The sequence below is a fragment of the Ambystoma mexicanum genome, chromosome 3q (genome assembly GCF_040938575.1).
Source record: "Ambystoma mexicanum isolate Mex_15411 chromosome 3q, UKY_AmexF1_1, whole genome shotgun sequence".
NCBI classification, from domain to species: Eukaryota; Metazoa; Chordata; class Amphibia; order Caudata; family Ambystomatidae; genus Ambystoma; species Ambystoma mexicanum.
In genome coordinates, this window is record NC_090926.1 from 1188057122 (window position 1) to 1188079791 (window position 22670).

A 22670-nucleotide genomic window follows, 5' to 3' on the forward strand; every position below is an offset into this window, starting at 1 on the left:
TCCCTGGCTCTAGGCTCGTGTATTTTGGGAAGTCTGGATCGTAATCTGGTCAGCCTGTCCGAAAGGCATGGGGGAGCGAGTAGGGTAAGCATGATTGTGGTGCTGGGCTCTGTGAGGGTGGGTGATGCGGTGCCTAGGCTGGTCAAGTTAAGGGGTGAGCTGGGCAGGCATGCGGAATTGGTGATGTGGAGAATGGTTCTCAGTAGTATAGAGTAAAGGCCCGGGAGGAACATTGTGTGAGGGGGGTAAGGTGCAGTGTGTGTCCTGTGTAGGGTCGAAATCTAGCAGTGGACAGTGCGGCCTGCTTGGAGTAGCCGAATACTACCTAATACATGTAGTGCAAGGTTGCAGATTGGCATTTGACTCGGGTACAGGTAAGCAAAGTGGTCATAGTAAGCGTTTGTCAATTAGCACAGCATTAGTGGTCTTTGTTTTCTTATTTTTGCTGCATTAAGGAAAATGTATAATGCAGCTAGGCCAGTAAAGGATGGCCCATTATAGGTGGGAATTATTAAAGTATGTGATCGCATTTTTGATATACCCAGTATGAAACAAGGCACATCAGCGATAATAAACCACTATTGGGCCCGTGGTACAAAGGCCTACAAATTGGGGAGGCCTTTTCTTCCTGGTGGTGATAAGCTCACCAGCGTTAGTAGTGTCCCGGATGAACACACACCAGAGAAATAAAAGGTCCCTACCTCTTAAACGCACCAAAGGGGGTAATTATATATCAGCAAAAGTGGATACAGCATATGACGATATAACAGATGAGCATAAATGGTTCAGCAAAATAGAAACAACATTTGCCTCAGTCTTTTCTCCCAGGTTGCAGGCCCATACAAATGCCAAAGGCTGCAAACAACCTGATAGAAGTTGTTACATACCATTCATACAACTGTATGAGGCTTTAATGCCGTAAAGGAACAGCTGAGAGTGAACAAGCTCATGACCCTTCAAAACAGAAACATCCTTGATCTGATAACAGCTGTGGTAACATCCTTGACCTGATAACAACTGTGGAGGGTGGCGTGTGTGCAAAAATGGTCCCGTCTTGGTGCAGGTACACATCCGATAATGATGAGGAAAATGGGACCCTCACAGAAGCAATAGCTGCATTGACTGAATGCACACAAATATGGTGGAGGAGATGGGAGACATTGCGGAGGACAGTTGGTTCAAATATCAGTTTTCCGGGATAAACTACTGGCTGGTGAAGACATTCATAGTACTACTGGCCATTCAAACTGCACTGATACATTGGCTTTCTGTACCCTGAAAATAGCAATAATCAACTGCAAAAAGAGTGCCCAAATGGCAGTGAGAATGAAAATAATAATAAACTTGGATACTCATGTTCATGAGCACACCCATACTGATGACTTCCTTCGTACCAAAGCAGTAGACAGCCATATAGCTCCTCCTGCCTCGATGGTTAAATATCCTCCAGATCCCAAGAATTACATGGAGCAATGGGTGAATTGTGAAGTCATTGGAGTGTGCAACTACATGCCATATAGCATTGACGAGCACGTGAGATGTGGCGATAGTCTGAGGAGGATGAGTAAAATATGGGTACCTAAGAAGTCTTATCTAGGGGAGAGCAGAAGGAAGAGAGTTGTTGAGGACTTGACTATAGTGGGGAATGTTGGGAGGCAGATTAATTTGTCATCCATAGCTTCTGCCTCACCCCCATATCCACTACATCACAAGTGAGAAACACTACTCACTAAGGCAACTGTACTGCTCTTATCACAGGCAAGGTTCAACAGGACATAGAGAAAATCTAAGCTGAAGATGGAAAAAGCAATCTAACAAACATTGCAAAATTAGCAGGCACACTCATTAGACACAAAGTAGATATGCACTCCACATGAAGAACATGCACACTAGGCCAAATATGCATGTATGAAATGTTAACATAGCATCCACATGACATGAAGAACACTAACATAGCCACTGTATAAGTGGACTGCAACATGACCCCTTCACCCCATCTGGCTCATATCTTGATGATCTGTCAAGTGCCCAAGGTTGGCTAATAAGATGCCAGCCTATCAAAGAACAAAGAGTCATGTCATCCATCGAATCAGATGCCTTTCAATCTTTTAACATAGAAATTATGTGATTTTGCATTTATCAATATAGGGATGGACCCAGGCGGGCCATCAGATAGGTCTAAACCAATCCAATGGGCCTCATTACACGGACGGCGGTAAGGGTTAACGGTCACCGTTAATGGCAACAGTGACCGTTAACCCTTAGCGCCGTACTACGAGGTCCCTTTGCGGGTTGGAGGATTTAACGCCTGCTTCTTGCAGGCGTTAAAATCCAACCCGCTAAGGGACCTCGGAGCTAATTACGGCACCGCAAAATTGCGGTGCCGTAATTAGCGCCTTCCCCATTTCCATAGAGCCCTATGGGGCAGAAATGGGAATGGGGAAGGGCAATGGGGGAAAGGGGATTTACCGCCCCTCCAACCTTGGAATGGGGCGGTAAATCCCCTTTCACCGCCTACCGTGTAATGAGGCCCAATGTGTAACCCCAATATGATCTATATGTAACCATACCCATTTACCAATCCCCAATCCCCGCAGGATTTTATAACTGTGATTATGTTATGATGTCAGTGATGAAACGTTCATAGTACTTAACTGATTGTTTTATATTAGCTCTCTGACAACCTTAAGATGTTATTGCTTGCGTGCTATCCCTGCTTTAATTTGATTATAATAAAGCTGTATTTTGCCTTCCACTTTGTCTCTTTCATCATTGAGTCCGGGTTATGATATGATATGATATGATATGGCATTTATAACGTGCCTATACACAAGTGTTTCAAGGCGCGACGAGGCAAGGGAGGGGGAACAGAGGGACGACAGACAGCGATCCTACTATGCCAGGTGTCAAGAAAATTGCGCAAGTGCATAGGAAAGGGAAGGAGGAGAGTACAGGGGGAAGAGGGTTAGGACAGTGCCGTACATGGAATGAGAAAATAAATAACAATAAGTAAAAGTACGGCCAGCAGATGGCAAGTGCAAGGGTAAGTGCAGACATCAGGTATCAAGTGCTGGTAGTGGGACTATAGGGATACAGAAAACAGTTCCCAAGTGCAGGGGTTCCCAGGAAGGCAGTGTAGGAGTGCAATTGGAAGGCAGTGCAGGAGTGCGATTGACTCCTGTTACTCTGGCATACTAGGGACATTTAGGCCCGCCTTAACACTTTTATTGAACCTTTCTCCCCAGTTTGTCCTGATATTCTACAGCTCATTTTGCTAATTTTGCTCATTTTGCTCTGGGCGTAACATGAATGAAAGGTGTAAAAGCCTGAGGAACGGCCTTCACTACTTACATTCATGCCACATTTTCACTAATTTGTATGCATAGAGGAAGGGCAGCACATAACCGTCTCCTCCCTTCCCCTTCACCATAGAAATGCCCCATCATTTGTGCCCATCTGTATTTTCATGTTGGCGCAAATGTTGGGGATCCCTATGGAGCTTGCTGGCTTTATGTGTCAGCATGTGATAGGTGGACTCCATAGGAATCCATTGTACATGCAGTTTGCGGTGCATGCCTGGCAGGCAGTATTACATTAATTTGCACAGCAGAGTGCAAACGTAAAGGACAACAATGCAGTATACACGCGTGTACGCTGCTTTTTGCCCTACACATTTGCACTCTGCCATGCAAATACCCAAAATGTGGTGGCAATGGGGCACCTAACTATTTGCCTACACGTAATGGCTCCCCACCACCAAATGATGCGTTCATTTAAAATGATATCTTCTTTGTGCATTGATCAACACCGTTACTTTCCATGGGCTGTGAATTTGGCCCATAGCATTCGAACAATAGCAGTATTTTCACAGGTACTTTCTTGGAATACTAGGCCATTCATGAGAATGTTATTGTTTTTTGTTGTGAGCGCGTGCCAGCTCTAGCATAATGTTTCTATTCAGTGTGAGGTTTCTTTGTGTGTGAGAAATTCCAGCTGCAGCCTGTAATGATACATTTTACTAAATGAGCCACCGCATTATATGGTAAGAGAGCAGTATTGCTGCGTGTGTTTTAACTTGTAGCTGAGTGACACAAAACATAGTGATGCACTACAATGAATTCATCTTTGCATCATATTATAGGATAATGTTTTCCTGTACAGAGAAATGTTGCTAGAATGGCGGCACAGGCATGTTGCTTTCTGGGATATCAACTTCTTTCCTTTACAATGGCCCTCATTAGGACCCTGGCGGTAAGGGGTTTGCGCCAGCGTTAGCTGCGCCGGCCCCTTACCGCCAACTACGAGTTCCCATAGCGCCATGGTCATTTTTCCGCCCGCTTTTTGCGGGCGTAAAAATCCATGGCGCTATGGGACCTTGGTGTTAATTACGCCACCGTAATTTACGGTGGCGTAATTAACGCCTTCCCCACTCCCATTGAGCCCTATGGGGCCGAAATGGGAATGGGGAAGGGTAAATGGGTCAATGGGGACTTACCGCCCCGCCGACCTCGGAATGGGGCGGTAAGTCCGCCATCCGCCATGGCGTAAAGGGACTTTACGCCATGGCGGAAAAGTCCGCCGACGGCGGAAAAAATCCGCCAGGGTCCTAATGAGGGCCAATGTATAAAAAAAGCATTTAACAAATCAATATTGTTTTCGATGTTGTTCGTAGGAAACTACATAACACAAGGTTGACACGGAGCTTGGTATAAGTAATGCAGATATTAACAATCAATCTTATTCATGGCTCCACTGGGGAGGAGAACCATACTTAGATTCCACAATGAAATTCAATGGAACAAGTGGAATTTAGTTGCAAAGAAGTGTGAGAGCCCCACTAATGAGAACGAGCATGCGTCAAATACCCTGTTCTATGGAATTTCTTCCACTCAGGAGGGTCTACAACCACGTGTTAGCTCACTCCACCCTTCACAGAGGAGAAGTACACATTTGCATATCAGTCTTTGTCCCACCCACAAGGGCAGTCCAGCACCGAAATGCTAGGCAAATGTCCTCTGAACAAGAGTACCATCAGCAACTGCAGACATGTCTTTCCACCTGGTCGGGCCTCATCAGTGAGGTGAAGCTGAGCCTCTCTAAGACCCACGAAGCAATGGGTCCTGGTCTGGATTACTCTGGGTTACCTAGGGTGAAACTGAAAGTTTTACAAAGTTACAAAGAAGTGTGGGAGCCCCACTACTGAGAACGAGCATGGGTCAAATACCCTATTGTATGGAATTTCTTCCACTCAGGGGGGTCTACAGCCACATTGAAACACGTGTCTGGGGTTGCTGTTGGTGCTCTTGTTCAAAGGAGGATTGACTAGCATTTCAGTGCTGGACTGCTCATTTGGGCAGCACAAAGACTGATATGCAAATGATAGTCATCCTTTGAGAAGGTAGAGAGCTAAAATGTGGCTGCGGACTCTTGAGTGGTCACCTTCCCATAGAACAGCTCATTAGGCTGTGTTTGTTCTCGCAGCAGGTCGTTTGTACCTCTTTTTCTATGTTTAAGGACATTTAGGTTGGTCACCCTAAGTTACCTAGGGTTATCCAGACGTGGAGCCCTTGCTTACTATGCTCAGATAGGCACAGCTCCACCTCACTGATGAGGCCTGATTAGGCCAAAACACGTTTCGGGGGTTGCTGTTGGTATTCTTGTTCAAAGGAGGAATACCTAGCATTTTGGTGCTGGACTGCTTAATTGGGCGGTTCCCGGTATTATGATTCCTTCCACAGAGGCTTTGCGTGCTCAGATCGAAAAGTGCAAGGGCACTTCCCTCCTTGTTGTCCTTTCCAGTCTCTCCGTCTTCCTTCTCCATTTGAACTGCTGTCCTGGAATAGCTGCTTCCTTGTGTGTTTGTCCTTGCTCAAAGTGTGCACTCATTCTCTGCCTTTTATCCCTATGGGGAAGACAAAGAGCAGTCAGGTGAGCGTAATCATAGGCACGTGTCTGACTCTGCCTGACCTTTGTACTGGGATATGTCAAGTAAACGGCTCTAATGTTAGTCAGTTTTCGCTCATGTAGTGAGAAAGTGTTTGTGTCGGAAAGGGAGGCGTGGGGGGGTTAGAGTTTGGTAGGGTTTTTAAATGATTAAAGGGGATTGTGGGAAAAATAGTATTTTGTCATAAATGACTGGGATCTTGGGAAATGATAATCAGAGGGATGGGGAGAAGATTGATGGGGAATACTGGGACAGGTAACTGAAAAATAGGGACTCCGGGAGATGTAGTTTCCCACGGTTTTGGTTCCTGATAGGTTTGATAGATGCAGAGGGGGTTTTGGGATTTTGGTAAAGTAGAATGACTGGGGGGAAGGGAGTTTTATTTGGAACAGCCTATAAAAGACTCAAGGACTTTGTCCTCCTCATCTTCTTCCCCTATGTAATACCACGTCTCACTCACATGGAGTATTCCACCGAACATAAACTCGGGTTGCCCTACCCAGGTGATCCTCCCTCACTCGTCGACCCTCAGGGTTGGGATCTGAGAGTGCCAGCCCTTCCCTGGCCCCCAGAATAAGGGATTCTCGGAATCTACCCTCTGGTTTCTTACAGAGATGTGAGGAGAGAAGGAGAGGGTGGAGTCGAAGATGACCCCAACGTTCTTAGCCTCACAGGTTGGAGCAGAAAGGGGGTCCAGAGTGGGTGGCCAGAGAGAGAGAGGGAAGCAGGGAGCTGGTGTTCCATTGAGAAGGATCTCAGTCTTACTGGCATTAAGGCAGAGAGCATTGGTGGCAAACCATTCCTGAATTGAGGTCGGACAGTCTGGAATGAGAGAAGGAGAAGAGGCGGCTGAGGGGTGCCCGAAAGAAAGCTGGGTGTCATCTGCATAACACTGAAAGTTGGAGCAGAAGGAAGCAATGCGGTGGGCACGAGGTGTCAGGTATTGGTTGAAAAGCCAGGGAGAGAAGTTAGATCCCTGGGAACATCACAAGTGGAGAGAGAGATAGAAGAGAGGAAAGACCCCAGTTGAACCTGGGATGGTTGGGCAGTGAGAAAGGAGGTCAACCATGCCACTTTTATTTGAAATAGCTGTTGGTGATTGGTGCAATGCCATGCTGCTTATGGTCATGACTCACTGTTGATTTTGCTATGGAATGTCTACATTACTTGCTGCATCTGTGCTTGTGTCCATTTGAGTGTGTCAATCACTTTTTATCATTTGTCATTTATGTCCTATTCAGTGCGTTTTCTGATATGGGGTGCATTATCTCCATATTGGCTGCATTTATGCGACATGTGGATCCATTTGTGACTGTCAAGCACATTCTCACATTCTTACACAGGTGTGCAACCCTATTCCATTGGCCTTATGGGGATTGGTGTAAATGATACTTGTGTAGTCCATGAATGCATGGCTGCCCATAATTGATTTTGGCAAGTTGATGACATCATCTGTGGCAGCACATAATCTGGGTGATCATTTCTTGGACATTAGTGATGTTTTTGTGCCTCAGGAATGGTTTCACTCCATGCTTACCTTGGTGGTGGTGTTGGTATACTCACACTTACGTGTCTTTCATTTGGCCACACTTTGTGCATGTTGGTTAATGTCTACTAGATGCACACAATTTTGCACTCTCAGCTGCTTATTCTCAGGGTGTTTTTGTGTGCCCGGAGGATTGGCCCATGGTCATCATTGTATGGCACCTGGGAAGTGGCTGCATCGTGTGTACACGGGGCAGGATTTTAGGTAAATTAGGACTGCAACAGCTGGGTTCATGCAGCCTCTCCACATGCCCTGCAGTTGCAGGATATGTGCTCAGTTGTTTGGGGGGACGCAGCGCAACATGGGTGTAATCTATTGCACCAAGCACTTGTGGGAAGCGTGCCACAGAATAAAAGTCCTGCATGACTAATTCCCTTTCTGCCAGTGTTCTTAGCTTGTAAATGTGGTGGTGCACAGAAGCGTGTGCAGTTAAGTGGGTAGGCACCTGGTGTAGGTACTGTGACTGTGTGGCCTGGGTGATATCACCTACTATGGCAGTGGTATGCTGGAAGGATCCAGTTTCCAGGAAATGTAAGGCAGTGAGCATTTTTTCAAGGGGGCTAAGGTCCTGGGAGCATATGGTGGTGTGATGTTAGCCCATCTTCCCACTCCCTGACCAGGTCCAGGATGATTGGGGCGGGGGGGACCTGTACCTGCCCTAGACCTGGTCATCTGGCATCCCGAAGAGGGTGGTGCGTGGGTTGAAGATGCGGGCCCTGGAAATCCTCCTCCTGCGATGTCCATGCACAAGCGCTCTGACAAATGCTGGATTAATCGTGGCTGAACACGTTTCGTTCAGTGTGTTTTGTGTGCTTTATAGATGCGTGTTGACGTTTAGGTCTATTATCAGGTGGCAAGAGTGTACCAGGATTTACATGAACTTTTTCGCACCATGACTTTGAGAGTTTGAATCAATGAATACGTGATTACTTGCGCTGCTATAGGCATGCGATTGTTTGACCGTGGACCGTTCTTCAACAAACCCACATTTTCATGTGTAATTCTTCATTCTGCAAGTTCTGCCCCCTATTTTGCTTGCTGCGTAGGCCTGGCCAACCCTATGCTTGGAGTCTTGGGCAAGGCATTCCCCTGCTCACAGAAACATACCAGACCAGTGTGAAACCCACGCAAGTACATAAAAAATACTGTGCATTTGATTCCATGGACCCTCGCGCAAGGGGTCACCAGAAGAAGTTACAGTTACTGACAGAAGTGCTAGTCAGCCCCAGCTTGCCTGATGCAAAGGTGGGCGCATCTCCCATTTCGGCTGCGGCCGTGGCGGGATAATGGGTCCTGCTGTGAAGTGGTGGGACTGGCTGGCCCCGGCCCACTTAAAGCACTGACTGCGGTCCATGCTACCGCTTCCTTATTGCGACTTTTCAGATCCCTGAATTCCCTGCATGCGTGTCTCGTGGCTAAGCAATGTGATTGGAAGCAGCTGCATGTCCCACTCTTGCCTTCTGAGCATCTGCGGGCTGACCTCATCTCAATGCAGGGCCAGTTCGTTAAGCCCAACGAAACATCCGGAGGAAGCATTCGGAAGTGGGCGTGTTCACAAAGTTGGGAAGGGGCAGCGAGGTATAGAAAACTGTGGATTCAAATAGAGACAAGAGTATGCTGGCGATCAGCTAATAAATACACATTCAGCATTGACATCTGCTGAAGCCCGCTACTATTCAGCTGTTCCTTAGCAACCAAGTGGGACATGTATACAATTTTATAGGTCAAAGGAAATAAAATGGAAAACATGAAGGCATTCTGTATGCCAGTAAGCACTAGAGAAGCTCCCAGGCAGTCAGGTGTGCACAGTGCAGGAGTCACACAGGCATTTGTGCAGTCAATAATGTGTACTTTTAGTGTCTCGCAGCATTGTGTTCCCTTTGTTCCCCCTCCCTTGCCTCGTCACGCCTTGAAACACTTGTGTATAGGCGTGTTATAAATGCCATATCATATCATATCATAAAGGGAGTGACCGTGGAACCCTGTGAATAGACATTGCATATTATTGTAGGGTCTGGCAAAGCAGGTCTTGCGACCCAACTGTCAACATTTGTGGCATGTTGCCGATAAATATTTCTTCCTACATGCTACAAGGTCATCCGAATGACATTAAATATAAAGTATACCTTTTAGTATTTAATCATATAATCACCCAGAAATTCCTTTATTACCTCAATTGTATTAGTCGTTCTGCTTAAAACCCCCCAATCAAAATGAATCCCCAGCTACACAACTGCATCGCTGTACACTCTCCCACGCTCTTCCCCCACATGTCCCCATCTCCTCCATAATTATAGTTATTTATATTATAACATGCTTAATACCAGCGAGTGGTTTCTAAGCACAGGGTCAGGATTCAAGCCTGTGTTGCGCAGTGGTTTCTTGCTTCCAAGACAAACACGTTGCCCCTGAGCTATCCTTCTATGCCGCTGGACTTTCCAAGAGCAGTAACTCCATCTACAAATTCCTACAGCTCTTCCTAAAATCCATTCATAGCCTTGCCCCCACCTAACTGGCTGCATCCATCTTCCAACACTCTTCACCCACACCCTTCGATCTACCAATCCCCTCAACATATCCATCCTTCAACCACAATGTGCACTTTCTTGCTTCTGCTTCTTCACAGTCCACTTGAATCCTCTTACCCCAAAACAGGAAATACCACCAACAACATCTCTTTCTAATCAGACCTAAAGCTATGTCACCTACACCCATCTGTGTTAGTAGTTTCTACTACAGTTTTCGTTGGTGTGTTTAATTAAAGTAGACATATTGTTATAAAACCTTTATTGCACATTACATTATTTTAGACTGCTGTACTTTGCTGTTTGGGCGGCTGCTGTTTTACATTCACACCCCTCCTGAGAGTATATCCTGCCCTCAGCGTTCCTTACCACAAAGGACAAAGGAGTTGTGTCTCTAACAGGTGCCTAATTCATCTACATGATTGGATTCACCATTGATTTGTAGAAGTGTAAGGGCTGGCTTAGTACTCCTACAGGGCAGTAGACTTCTCATTACACATTGCTTTCCCGTCCCCATCGTTTCTACCCATTTTCACCTTCCACCATCTGGTGACTCTCCCATTGTCAACCTTGTGGTACGACACTGTGTTTTTCTCTTTCTCCGTGATGAAGGGCCATCGCTTCATTCGCACATCCCATCCTGCCTTTTTTGCTCTTGCAGTACTGTGCATGCATGACACTTCAACTACCAGGTAACAACAGAGCTCTGTACTTTTATCTCCTCTCACCCGCAGCACAGGGCTCCACTATTCCCTTGCCCTTCATTTTCTGAGACCTCACACAGAGGAATTCATCTTAACCTCCAGACCATCTGGGCCCCCTTTTGCAATGTGACTGACAGGCTAAAAACAGTTCGGGGGAGAGCTCTCTCCTCTGCAGTTGCCTCCTTCTGGAACGGCCTCCCTGCCCCTCTCAGACTCGAGGTAGATCTCCTTAAGTTCCGGAAGCTTCTCAAGACCTTCCTTTTCTATTCTTCCTTCCCTATTCCCCTTCCCTGCTAATGTCCCTGTCTTCTTCTTGACAGGCTGCATGGTTCCTTCAGAGTCTTCAGGGCACCAGGCCCCCCCATTCGAGTCTTCCCTTTCACTTGATCTCCTCAGACCTGCCACCCTCCAACCTGCACTTGCCCTTCTGGCACCCCTCACACTTGCATGGCTAGGCCTACACCCTGGTAGCCCTTCCAGCCCCTTGCCTCGCACTTAGCTTGTGGACCTTCCTCCCCGGCTCTCTCTGCTTTCCCCTGGCTCTGTCCACCTGGCTTTCCCTGGCACTCACTTTTTTCTCACGGGCCCCTCAGCCCTGACCGGCACTTCCCCCTCACCTCTCCTCCGCACATCTCTTACTGCACTTGCACGTTCCGAATGTCACAAGGCCTAGTAGGATCGTGTTTGATTTGTCCTCCCTTTCCCCCACACTCTTGTTGTTTTGTGCCTCGAAACACTAGTGTATAGGTGCATTATAAATACTAAATCAATCAATTCTATCATAATCGAGATAATCCGAGATATTGTTAACAATCACTAACAAACAGTGAATCACCAATCCTGGAAAATTTAAAATCTACAGAGGTTTAAGGTAATCAGAAACTCAGGATAATACTGGGGAGTATACCTTACAAACACAAAATGATAAAACCTGGGTTGCTGAGTGCAAAGAATTATTCGAGACAAAGGCCACCTTTGGTAGGAGCACCCTCCAATGTGTCCATTCAAATATTGCATTACTGCCTGGTTTACCCTCACCTTCTGGCCATTGCTTAGAGTATGCTTCCAGAGGAGATGCCCTGCTCTGCAAAAACCTCCTCTAACCATAAATGTGCTACAGTGCTAGGAGTTTCAAAAGTGTTATGAAACTACCCAGCCCCCTGATGATCTCTGCACCTAAGATGACCCCTGCACCTAGACATGCCAAAGTGGGCACCTACACCCAAATGGTACCATCCTGTACCTGATGCTGTGTCTCGGCAGAGGACAGGACAGTCATTAAGCTGCAAAGATATATAGCACCACAGTCAAGAGGAGTCTAGGAAAGCAACGACAGGAAAAAACAAGCCACTGCTGTAATCCCTGTTGTCCCATGGGGGTGTGGAACACTCATGTTTAGAGTGACAGTAGTGGCAACATGCGCCCAGTTACCTGATGACCTTTTCATCCTAGCAACCCCTTCATAGTTTTTCAATATGGGTGTTCTGTAAATATATGCATGGCTTCTATGAAATGCCACCATCTATGCTTTATCATATTTTGGAAAGTGTGGGCTCAGCTCGTTTTTATATGTACACATGCATGTATGTAATGAATACCTCCAGTCACATGCCTCAATTAAGATTGCCATTCATATGAGGTGCCATAAGACTCAGCAAGTGTGTACAGAACTGTCACTGTCCCTTTATAACCAACCTACACCAAATCTTTCTGGGAAGCCTGGTAAAATGCCTCCGGACATGATCCAGGACAGTAAGGACAATAGAAAGGGAGGCACAAAAGAGAAATTCTGGATATCATCCAAGGATTCCTAAAAAGTGAATCAGCTTCCCTTTTTGAAGAAGACACCAAATTGAGGGTCAGGATCACTTCTCTGAGACTGCAGTGTTGAAGCAAAACTTTAGTACATGTGCTGTTGTTTATTTTGTGTGTATGTCATTGCTGTTTTGTATTGAACCGACTATACTTACACTCAGTGCCAACTTCACACCTCTGCCACAGGCTACTAATTTTCCCATGTGCATCCCTTTCTGTCGTTTCCTGTCTTGTTGTTGCACAGCTTGGTCCAGCTCTTTCTGCCGTTTCCTGTCCTGTTGTTGCACAGCTTGGTCCAGCTCTTTCTGATGTTTCCTGTCCTGTTGCTGCACAGTTTGGTCCAGCTCTTTCTGCCGTTTCATGTCCTGTTGCTTCACAGCTTGGTCCAGCTCTTTCTGACGTTTCCTGTCCTGTTGTGCACAGCTTGAACCAGCTCTTTCTGCAGTTTCCTGTCCTGTTGTTGCACAGCTTGGTCCATCTCTTTCTGCCATTTCTTGTCCTGTTTTTGCACAGTTTTAAGTGACTTTAAGTGACTTCAATTCAGCACTCCAACTCCTAGTCTGGGATTCCCAAGGGAAGCCCTTATTTATATATTTTTATGACAAGTTCATAGATCTGGATGATAAACCCTTGTATAACGCCCCTCTCTTTGAATCCCCCTGACCACACTGAGCCAAGAAGTAGGTATGTTTTGCAAATTAAAAGATTTATTGAAAAATTAAACAAGATATATATCACACTTTTATAAATAAATTAATATTTGATAGCACACTTATGAATATGACAGTGATCAACAATGGATAGTATTATACTAGCACACTTTTTTAATTACTTAAGAGTTGGTATAGAGAGGATAAAGTAACTGAGAATGCTTTTATCGGTTCAAAGAAATGCAATGATGGAAAAGAATGCAGCACAGAAATAACTGAGATGGTTTCCACAAGAGATAATATGATCACTTTTTCTTTTGACGATTCACTCCCCCCCTATGCAATATAGGAGATGGAAGGAGAGCACACAATTTTCAGGAATACAATCGAATGCAATACCAATTCAGTTCCCCCCTAGCAATCTTAGTGCAACAGGTATGCTTTTAAACAGGCAAAAATACCTTTACATGTGATTGGCAAAGAAGTGAAAATGTGCTCAAATGATTTTAATTCCCTATAGGAGATTCAGGGTAGGTGATAGCTACTTGAGATTGGTTCAGGTCAACAATATCAGTGATTCATGAGGGATTATCAGGTTGAAAACAGATTTCAGCAGTTGCCAGCAAAAGACAGCGATTTTGACAGGTGGAGAAATTTGATTGAAATTGCAATTCGCAGCACTTTTTCCGAGTGCGTCGAGCGCAATTACGGAAAAAATATAAGGAGTAGAAAGTCGGTTGTAGGCTTGTTGGAAAGCTGAGGATCTTAGCTTTCAAATGAAAGTTAGATCTCGTTCCACGCGGTTCAAAAGAGACAGACGATTTTGTGGAGGTAGATTCTCAAAATTAAAGTAAAGCTCAGAATGACAAATTACACTTTCACAGGTTTGAATCACAGAATGGACACACAATTTCTATGCAGTTCTAAATAGGTGGAAATGGTTTGAATTAGATTATTTTAAACTAAGAGATTGGTTTTTCACAGTTCTGGCTGAGTACTCCCACTAAAAATTTGAAATAGGCCGTCAAGGTCTGGTCAGGTTTGGACTGGACTCCTAGCGGGTGGTTCTGAAGTCACAGCTATCTGGTCTGGGTCTGGCACTCGGCACTGCAAGGCGGTCTGGTCTGGGTCTTCTGGAACTGCGGTTCTGGATACAGCTCTGCTTTCTGGGTCCGTAGATGGTTCTGGCACAGGGTTCTAGCCAGAATCAAACAGCTCGCCCGGCTGTTGAATAGTTTGCAAAAGATTTTGAGGCCTGCTGAAAAGAATTCAGCTTGTGGATTGGCCCCTCTTCTTCAAGTTCGGGAGTCTGAATTCTAAGTTCTGGTCTCTGGATCTGTCTGGATTTGAAGTCTGGAGTCTCCCGGCAAAACGCTTCACAAGAAATCAGTTTGAATTGAAAGTGGGTGGGAAGGCTGACTTTCTATGCCCAACCCTCTGAAGATCCTGATAGGTAAGCAGATTTTCTGTGCTCTCACTGGAGAACAGAGTTGTGAGTATTCCGGTGTCATTTTTATGGCATACAGAAAGAACACTCCCCTTGTCACTTTGCACACAAATCTATTTTTGATCCAAATGCGTATTTATCTATGTACAAGATTTCTTATATTATATGTCCAGTTAACATATTTTATGTAGCACCAAACCATCCAATCCCTGTCTTTGTAAGATGTTGTGTCCACTTCTGACAGAATTCTGCCCTTTTCATCCAGAACACAACCTCTAAACTTTTCCAGAATTTACACAAATGTGCGCAAGGAATATGGGCATCAGATGGTGAAGTGTCAGATTTTTAACATACCGACACTTGGAGTAACACCCTATTTTCTGCTATACTCCCCAGAACATAGCACTGAGTCCTAACACCTCTTAAAATGTGCACAGAAAAATCACAGGAATAATGATATTATTTACATAATTTTGACACTTCCGTACTATGAATTATCCATCTTTTTAAAATTATGCTCTGGCCCAGATGGGTGTGGTTTAGGTTCCAAAGCACATGGGGGAATTTCTGTCTGTCCCCGCATCCAGCTGGCTCCCAGAGGCAGTGCCCCTCCTATTTCCTTCCAAGAGGAAGCCATTTACGACCCCTGATTGAGCATTTGCCTGAGCCAAGGAAAGTTCATTGTTCTGTTTTCCTGCAGCCCCAGGTACCCCCTTCCCTAATTCAATCAGAGAGGTGTAAGCTCCTTTTGGTGGGGGCAGGAGAAGACAGGCCAGGCCTGGGAATGCAGTTTCTGGGCAAGTTTCAACTCCTGTCGGATGTACACAAGACTACATTCTGCCAAATGTCTGGTGTTCAGTGAGATTTTTGAATATCTTGCAATGTTTGAAATAAGCATTTTGAGCTTGCATTCAGAGAAACAAAGGTGATTTCAAAGCTCTTTTTGAGCTAACAGGCACTGCTGTTTTTCCTTTGGCACCACGTTTCACTCATGGCGCTTCTGGCCCCTCACAGTCGCACTGGTGGGTGGCAGGTCAGGCGACCATTTTGCTGTGCGCAAAACTGCGCGGTTTTCCTGGATTATGGCGCAAATGTGGGCTTTTCGGCCATCTTGGATTTTCTAAGCCCACAGCACCAAATGTTGTAGCCTAATAATTCAAACATGGGTCAAGACAACTGACAACAGCTTTGTCCTGCTCTTTCTGCCACTTCCTGTCCTGTTGTGCACAGCTTGAACCAGCTCGTTCTGCCGTTTCCTGTCCTGTTGTTGCACAGCTTGGTCCAGCTCTTTCTGCTGTTTCCTGTCCTGTTGTTGCACAGCTTGCTCCAGCTCTTTCTGCCGTTTCCTTTCCTGTTGTTGCACGGCATGGTCCAGCTCTTTCTGCCGTTTCCTGTCCATTTGCTTCATAGCTTGCTCCAGCTCTTTCTCCTTCCTCTGCATTTACCCCAGATGCGATTGCTGAACTTTTAAGGCACAAATTATAAATATAAATGATTTTAGATCGCGTATGTCAAAAGTAAATTGATATAACGCCATACTGTAGGATTAAAGGGAATTTCTGATGGAGAACACATGACATATTGCAAGGGCACACATGTCAGCTCTACCAAAGTACACTAGTGAATTTCTTATCAGCAAATCCCATGCACTTGCGTGTTCTCAACGTTGTTTTGTTCTCCTCTGTTCCCCTCCCTTGCCTCGTAGTGCTCTGACAAACTTGTGTACGAGCATGATATAAATAAAATATCAATATCAATATCAATGTATGTGGCCATATGATAAAAACACTTGTCGCACAGTAGTGATCACAGAAACTGCGCCTGATAAAGTGTGCCACTAAAACACTGAATGCATGGCAATCATGCATCATATCTCTGTGATCAGCCACATACATGTTTAGCATTGTGCAAGAGCATGTAACTATGTACGTTTTAATTAATACCCCAAGAAATCTAATGCACACAATTGTCCCCGTGCGGATTAAATTATTGACAGGACAAATGGCTGAATTGCTGGTATATGTGCTCCCTCTCAAACCATCGGTGTCCCCCACGTTGGCTGACGTTGCATTTATCTATTTCCCTCAGCACCCTCATACCTTCAAAATGGCGACCTTCTCTGGTCCACAAATGCAGCTCAGGCGACCACATGCCAACTCTCCCGCCTTAGGCTGCAGCTTGTGATCTGATGGTCAAATCATTCCCCCCCTCTGCATCACAACCTCGAGCTCACCTGTGGTCCCCTGCTCATTCTTACTTGCTTTGCTTTCGGGCTGGGGTGCCTCCTGTGACCGTGGCTAGTAAACACGTGGAGAATTGTGACAGTGGCACAGCCCGGGAGATGCATTCACCACACATTACGTCTTGTGCACTGCATCACTCTGTATTGCCATGCAGTTGTACATGTTGTCCCTGCTGATGGATTTGTTCTCAAAGAACCGTACACCATGTTTTATTTTTTATTTTTTTTGGTGCAGAAAAATGACGGTTCTGTGTTACCTTCTTTCAACACATTATTTTGCATTTATGATGGTTGACAAGTCACCCACCGCCAGAGTTATCTCCCCCCCACGCCCCTATCCCTCCCTAAACCCACACGTTCCTAAAAATCCAAAATACATTTTCTCTTATGCTGCTCCCTTTGAAAAATCCTATGAAAAGAGAAGCAAAATAGCTCTTCACCAAATGTGGTGAAACAACGGCGATTTGAACGTGACATGTAACTTGCGTTTGCAAAGGATATTATCACCAATGTGTTACTATTAACAGAATGCTCAATGGGCAGACTTCTGAAGAGGTCTTCTAAAATACACCATGCTATTGCCAGAGTTTCCAAAGTCCACTTCCTTGTGCCAGCCGTACAGTTTAAAAATTCTCATGCCATCTGCAGTCGAAATAAACGGCTTCAATTGCCATGCCAGATTCAACTGTGCCATCCAGTCTGTGCCCCAGATTATATCATTATCACATTTCACATCTATAGGCAGCAAGTCCCGAAGAAAACTATCCCAGCACATGGCTGGGTATTTGTTCAAACTGGGAGGAAAGGAAAGTTGTGATAACCCCTTCTTTAGAGCTGAAGGCGTCCATGTGTTTGAAGACAATCCACACAACCTTAGATTGTCTTACCTAGCAGACTCTTGGTTTTCTCTAATTTGTGACAGATCTTCGCATAATGCCAAAAAATGTTTGATGACTGTGTGGGATGTTTTAACCCACTCATCGAAGCCCTACAACAGAACTGTGCATTACTGGCAGCGGAAACATCATAATGGCCGTCAGAAAGCATGCTGCTGGCCAGAGATCATCCAAGATGGGTAAATGATGTATGTTTTGACACCATTTGGCATTGAACACTGTGCAGGCTGTGCCTCCCAAAACCAAGGACATTTCTAATTATGTTTAGGAAGTGCGAATCATATAATATGCACATGTCATATAATATGCACATGTCCTGTGCAAGCGAGTTATATTACAGCGCCATTTGGCACATTAAGCAACACTAAGGCCCTGATTCACAGCGTTTTCTAACACGATTGCACCAATATAAAAGGCTTCTGTGAATCAGGCCCTAAGTGTTCTAAGAAACATGCTTGTTGTGAATATAGTGCAAGTCGGGCCACCAAAAATCATTGAATATTCCAGGTATGTTTAGGAAGTAGGGAACACCAGATGTGCTCAGTTCCTGTGTAAATAATGAAAGATTTGGAAAACTGCACAGAGATAATGACTGACGTGAATAATCTGCATGTTGGGCCACCAAAAACCATGGAATATTCCATTTATGAGTTCAATTTAAGAAAAGCTTTATCTGCGGAGTATCTGGGTCAATGAACGATGTGTTGGAACAGTTTGGCAGATTACGCAGCAACGGGTCCTCTAAGAAAAGTGTTTAACATCAAAATGTGCAGGTTGGGCCACCAATGATGATGTTAAAAATAAGAAACATGTGGCATGTAGAATTTCAGGTTAATGAGGTATGTTTTGGCAAATGTTGGGACATAAAGCAACATTAAGCGTTTTTTCTCATTAAATGTTTTAGAATTGATATATTTTGTTCTCATGTCTTAATGTGTGTGCAATATATTCAGCATTTCAGCAAAGAAAGAAAAATGAGCATATAATTTAAAAAATGATGAGAGTGCATCAAAGCTATTAAATATAATGTTTGCTTCACAGAAATTACAAATCTGAAATTAGTTTGATGTATGTTCCTAAAATAGATTCAGTATTTCAAATGTTCCATGGTACCAGGAAACAAATATTGACCAAGGGAAACATTTGATTATTTGTATGTATATTGAATATGCATTCACAATTTTTCAGATGTTGCTAAAACATGTCTAGAAACTAACAACATCAGGAAAACATACCAAAAGCTAAATAGTCACACCATTGCCAGCTTTTGTCAGAAAAGTTCCTGATGCCGCTGTCAGAGGCGCAGGTGTTTGCATCATTGGCCAGAAGAAGTTATTATAGTTTTCAAATATTTGCAGAGATCTGGAAATAGTATTTACTCTGGCAAATGCTTACACATCAGAGAAGGATGCATATCAGGTTTCAGTGAATTCGACTCTCTTGACAAGACTGGTTCACAGAATTGCGCAATTCAGAGGTTTGAAGGCAAGGAAGAAGCTCAGCACCTCACTACAAAGTTGGGGGTATAGGTAAAAACAGGGGTTAATACTGTTACGTTTACGCACAGATTTGCGGTAATGTCTATGGCAGAATTCGAGGAGGCATCCGTGTACAGTCGAGATAACCCCTTCAGAAGCAACATCAGAAAATGAAAGCAGTATATCGACGACTGTATTATTATTTGCAGAGAGAAATTAGAGGCACTGGTCGATTTGTGCGCACGGTTCAATGAGCACGACTCTCATATACAATTCACTATGAACTACAACACTCAAAAAAATTCATTTCCCGGACCTTAACATCTATAATGATAATGGGAGGCTTCAAATGCAGTTTGTACATTATTATTTAATTATTTTTACATTTATATAGCACACATAAACCCTCAGGTATCAGGGCGCTTAAACCAGTTGCACGTAGCGTGTGGTCAGAATAGCTCATCATTTATATTTAGTCAGCTGCTGGACATAAGAGTATAATGAAACATGTAAGTACAATAAAGACAGTGCTCATTCAAGGTTACAGAGATGTGAGCAGTTGCGGCGCCAGGAACAAAGGCGAGTGTTAGGAGTGAGTGAGTGATTGTAGGGTGACAGCAGGTTAGGCGAATAGCCACGTTTTCAGGGCTTTTTGAAAAGCCCAGTATGATTCTTCAGCTCTCAGTGGGTGTGTGAGAGTGTTCCATTGTTTTTCCGCGAGGACAGGAAAGCTCAAGCCTTCGGCTCTGGCTCGTTTAAATGTTGGTCTGTGGGTTCTGATTGGCCTATAAGTTTGGTGGATGACCATTTTTTCTGCTAGATAGGGTGGGCATTTTTGGAAATACACCTGCGTGTAATAGTCAGTGGCTTGATTGGGGTTCTTTGCCGAACTGGCAACCAGTGTACTGCTTTTCTGGTCTCTGATATATGGGTATATCTGTGTAAGTTTAATGCGGCCCATAGGGCATTATTGTGAATCATCTGGAGTTTGTGTAGGTTGTGGGAGGATGTGCCAGTGAAAAGGACATTGCAGTAATCAAGTCTTGCGCCTACCACCACTCATGCAGTGGTTAAGCAACTATCTTCAGATAGATAGGTTGTGGCCGCGATGAGGAGTTTGGTTGCATATCTTTAGATGATGTTGAAGGCACTGTAGTCGGGTTAAGTTTCTTTAGGATTGAGTGGAGGCCGACCGGGAGTAGTTCTGTCTTTTCATCACTAAGGCAGAGGCTTTGGGTTGCCATCCGTGCTTGGATGGTGGTTATGTTGAGTTTAGCAGGGCAGAGTCCTGGGTGTAGTTGCCTGAGAGTGGGAGGAGGATTTGTGTGTCATCCGTGTAGTTGATGTAAGTAGTGCCCTGTGCGACTAGGAGGTGGAAGAGCAGCTTAGTGTACATATTGTACAACGTGGGAGAGACACATGGGCCCTGGGGTACTCCACAGTTGATGGGAGCAGGCGCTGCACATGTTTGATCTGAAAATACCTTCATAACAGAGGTGAGAGGTGAGATGGTGACACAGGATGCTGTTATCTACTAGGTCAAAGGTTGCAGACAGGTCTAAAAGGAGGAGCAGGGCATGTTTTCCCTTGTCCCTAATATCCATCTGAATTTTTAGATCGAGTAGAGCGCTTTCCGTACCATGGCCAGGGCGGAACCCGGATTATCGGGCACCCAAGATTTGATTTGTTTCTATATGGCTCTGAATCCGGATGTTTGTAGCTTTTTCTAGAATTTTCAGAAGGAATGGTACTGTGGTGATTAGTCGATAGTTATGAATGGCAGGATCAAAGATTTTTTTTTTAATAGTATCAGGACCCAAGCTTCTTGAAGTGGGAATGGGACTATGCCTGACGTAATGGAGGCATTGATAAATGCTGTGATGAATGGGGCTAGTACATCGGCGCAGTCTTTGTTAAGTGGGGCTGGGCAGGCATCTCCTTTACATTTTCGAAGGCTTAAGGCTTTTTAAGATGTGAAGTGTGTCCGCAGTAGTTATTTCATTGAATTTGAACCATGGAATAACCAATGTAAAACAATTGGTACTTGGGATAGTTGGAGTACGTTGAGGAGTGAATTTATGGGTGGATTTTTTTGCAGCTATTTTATTTTGTAGCATCTCAATTTGTTATAGCGTGGCATTTTGTATATTGTGCACCACGCAAATAATTTGTTGTTTGAAGAGTCTTGTGCGATAGGCTATTACAGTTCTCTGAGGATGGTGAATAGCTTGCGCATGTTTGATTTGGCATTGGCAATTCTAGTGTTGTACGTGGAGGCTTTGGCGGTGGTGATGGCTTGTTTAAAGGCTTTAGCTAGGTTTGTGAATTCTTGTTTGAGAGTGTCAGTGGGTGAGTTTTTCCAGCAGGATTCTGCCGTTCTTTTCTTGGACCTCAGGTCGGCTAGCTATTCAGAGTATCATGAGTTAACATGTGAGGAGGCATGGCTTTTTTTAGGGTTAACGGGGTGATGGTGTTGACAGGGTGTAAGAGGATTCAATTCAACACTACAGCTACGTCAATGCCTAGTCTGGGATACTGAATGGAAACCCTTATTGATATATCTTTATGTCCAGTTTATGCGTTCTGGATGACTACCCCTATATAACACCCATCTCTTAGGAATCCTCCTGACCCCACTGAGCCAAGAAGTAGTTCTGTTTTGCAAGTTTAAAAGATTTAGTTGAAAAAAATTAAACAATGTATAGATATATCACACTTTGATAATAAATTAATAATTGGTTATCACACTTAATCTGATATGATAAAGATTAACAACAGAGAATCTGGCACTAGCACACTTGTGAATAGGAACGGAAGAAGAAGGTGGTAGAGAATGCTTTATATAAGTTCAGATGGATGTAATGTTGAATGAAAATGCAATACAGAAAATACTCAATATGATTTCAACCAAACAATGTAATCACTTTTCTCTGGCAATCCCCTCCCCCCTTTTATGCAATGCAAGGAAATGGAAGTGTGGGATGTATTTACCCATGCATCCGAGCCCTACCTCAAAACTGTGCAGTACTGACATGAAAACATCATGATGGCCAGAGCTTCCCAGAAAATGCACAGGGAAATGCAGGAAGAATAGGCTGCCACCCATTTTTGCCGATGTTATGGGCACAGAAGGACACTGCCTAAAACCACCATTGAACTACCCGCACAGTAGTCTGAACCCATTGGGAATGGCAATGCTGATTGCCAAATGCAACCTAGAATTGTGGGGAATTCATTCTTAAATCCCAAAAATGGGTGCAGTACCAGTACTCACCACTATCCAAAAGCCGGCGTTTTAAAACCACCCTGTGTTTCTCTGAAGGCAAGCCAAAGTGTCTATTTTAAACATTGCAACATGTGCAAAATATTCACTGAACACCAGCAGACATTTGGCAGAATGAGGTTTTGTGTGCTTACAAAATC